This window comes from Neophocaena asiaeorientalis, unplaced genomic scaffold (assembly GCF_003031525.2).
Source record: "Neophocaena asiaeorientalis asiaeorientalis breed wild unplaced genomic scaffold, Neophocaena_asiaeorientalis_V1.1 scaffold91, whole genome shotgun sequence".
Lineage (NCBI taxonomy): Eukaryota > Metazoa > Chordata > Mammalia > Artiodactyla > Phocoenidae > Neophocaena > Neophocaena asiaeorientalis.
The window spans coordinates 14,125,254-14,128,748 of NW_020173198.1; positions in this window are offsets into that span (position 1 = coordinate 14,125,254).

Consider the following 3,495-nt stretch of genomic DNA (forward strand, 5'->3'; position numbering starts at 1 on the left):
CGAACCCGCGTCCCCTGCATCGGCAGGCGGACTCTCAACCACTGCGCCACCAGGGAAGCCCGACATGTGCTTTCTTTACTCTTGGTTAAATATCTCAGAATGGAGTGGCTGGGTCAAATGGCAGGTGTATGTTAGACTTTTGAAGAAACTCACTTGGTAGCTTTATTTTGTATTTCTTTTATGCCTGAGGTTGAGCCTCTTTTAGTTTGATGAAAATCTATTTATGCAGTTTTCTGTGAACAGGATGCTCATATACTTTGTCCATTTATTAAATAATCTGTCTCTCTAGCTATGTGTGATGCTATTTTCATCATGTGATAATTCCCATGTGTACTTGATTCCTTTCTGGCCTCTCTCTTTTCCACTTGAACATAATATGGAGGCAGAAGACACTTAAGCAGTAATTTACAACCCCTTCATTTTGCCAATGAATAAATGAGTCCAGAGATATCAAGTGACTTTTCTAAGATCACACAGCTAATTGAAAAAGTAAAGAGATGAGCTAGCACTCCCCTCAAACCCTGGCGTTTCCAGTCTCACTAACAGCCAACATGGAGCAGACTTTATTTCAAAGACAAAAGATATGGCAAAAAATAGAAGTCATACAGTGTCTGCTTTCAGATCACAATGGAATTAAACTCTAAATCAATATCAGAAAGACAGCTAGAAAAATCCTTAAATACTTGGAGATTAAAACACACTTCTAAATAACATGAGTCAAAAAAGAAATCTCGAGAAAATTTTAAGTATTTTGAACTAAATGAAAATGCAGCTTATCAAAATGTGTTGGGTTCAATAAAGGCAGTGCTTACAGGGGAATTTATAGCACTGAATGCATATATCAGAAAAGAAGAAATATCTAGAATCAATAGGCTTCTTCCTGAGGAAACTAGAGAAAGAAGAGCAAATCAAAGAAAGCAGAAGAAAAGAAATGATAAAAACTCGAGCAGAAACCAATGAAGTTGGAACAGGAAACCAGAGAGAATCAACAAAACCCAAAGCTAGTTCTTCGAAAAGATAAGTAAAATTGACAAGCCTGTAGCCAGGCTAACTAAGAAAGAAAGAGAAAGGACACAAATTGCTAACAGCAGAAATGAGGGATGAGACATCTCTATAGATCCCATGGACTTTAAAAGGATAGTAAAGGAATATAAACAACTCTATGCCCATAACCTAGATGAAATGGACCAGTTCCTTGAAAGACACAGTCTGCCAAAACTCACCCACGAAGGAATAGACAATCTGAACAGACCTATATCTGTTAAAGAAATTGAATCAATAATTAATAACCTTCCAACACAGAAATTACTAGGCCCAGTGGGTTCACTGATGAATTCTACCAAACATTTAAAGAATACATTATACCAATTTTCTACACTCTCCTTCAGAAGATAGACGCAGAGGGAATAATCCCCTAACTAATTCTAGGAGGCCAGAATTACCCTACTATGAAAACCAGACAAAGACACTACAAGAAATGAAAATTACAGACCAATATCTTTTATCAATATAGATGCAAAAAACCTTAACAAAATATTAGCGAATCAAATCCAATAATGTACAAAAAGAATTGTGCACCATGACCAAGCGGGTTTATCTCAACTATGCAAGATTGGTTCAACGTTTGAAAATTAATATAATTTATTACATCAACTGGCTAAAGAAGAAAAATCACAAGATCATATCAATAGATGCAGAAAAAGCATTTGACAAAAACCTTACATGCATTCATGACAAAAACTCTCAGTAAACCCTGAGGAATAGAGGGGAACTTCCTCAAACTGATAAAGATAATCTACAGTTTATGTCATACTTGATGGTGAGAAACTAGAAGCTTTCCCCTGAGATCAGGTGCAAGACAAGAACATCTCTTCACTACTCCTTTTCAGCATAATACTGGCAGTCCTAGCTAATGCAAAAATATAGGGAAAGGATATATAAAGTATATAGACTGGGAAGGAAGAAATAAAACTGCCTTTCTTTGCAGATGATATGATCAACTACATAGAAAATCTGAAAGTATCAACCAAAAAAATCCTGAAATTATTAAGCTATTATAGCAAGGTTGCAGAATGCAAGATTAATTTACAATAGCCAATTGCTTTCCTATCTACTAGCAATGAACCTGTGGAACTTGAAATTAAAAACAATACCGTTTACATTAGCACTCCAAAAATGAAATACCTAGGTATAAATCCAACAAAATATGTAAAAGATATACATGAGGAAAATTACAAAACTCTGAAAGAAATCATAGAACTAAATAAATGGAGAGAGATTCCTTGTTCATAGATAGGATGACCCATTATTGTCAAGATGTCAGTTCTTCCCAATTTGATCTATAGTTTCAATGCAATCTCAATAAATATCCCAGGAAGTTATTTTGTCAATATCAACAAACTGATTCTAAAGTTTGAGGAGAGGCAAAAGACCTAGAATAGCCAATACAATATTGGAGGAGAAAAGCAAAGCTGGAGGGCTGACACAACCTGACTTCAAGACTTACTATAAAGCTACAGAATTTAAGAGTGTTGTATTGGTGAAAATATAGACAAATAGCTCAATGGAACAGAATAGACAGCCCAGATATAGACCTACATAAATATACTCAGCTGATCTTTGACAAAGGTACAAAAGCAGCACAATGGAGCCAAGATAGCCTTTTCAACAAATGGTGCTGAAACAACTGGACATCCACATGCGAGAAAAAAAAAAGTCTAGACACAGGACTTACACCCTTCACAAAAATTAACTCAAAATGGATTGCAGGGACTTCCCTGGCAGTCCAGTGGTTAGGACTCTGTGCTTTCACTGCTGAGGATGAGGGCTCAATCCCTGGTCAGGGAATTGAGATCCTGCAAGCCACGCAGCATGGCCAAAAAATAATTAAAAAATGGATTGCAGACCTAAATGTAAAACACAATTATAAAACTCCTAAGGGACTTCCCTGGTGGTCCAGTATCTAAGATTCCACTCTCCCAGTGCAGGGGGCCAGGGTTCGATCCCTGGTCAGGGAACTAGATCACTCATACTGCAACAAAGATCCTGCACTCTGCAATGAAGATTCCTCGTGCCTCAACTAAGACCTGACACAGCCAAATAAGTAAGTAAATAAATATTTTAAAAGAAAAAAACAAACAAAGAACAACAAACCTCCTAGAAGATAACACAGCAGAAAATCTAGATAACCTGGGATTTAATGATGACTTTTTAAATATGACACCAAAAGCATAATCCATGAAAGAATAAATTGATAAGCTGCAATTGATGAAAATTTAAAATGTCGGCCATGCAAAAGGCACTGTCAAGAGAGTGAAAAGAGGGGCTTCCCTGGTGGCGCAGTGGTTGAGAGTGTGCCTGCCAATGCAGGGGACACGCGTTCGTGCCCCGGTCCGGGAAGATCCCACATGCCGCGGAGTGGCCCGTGAGCCATGGCCGCTGAGCCTGTGCGTCCGGAGCCTGTGCTCTGCAACGGGAGAGGCCACAGCAGTGAGA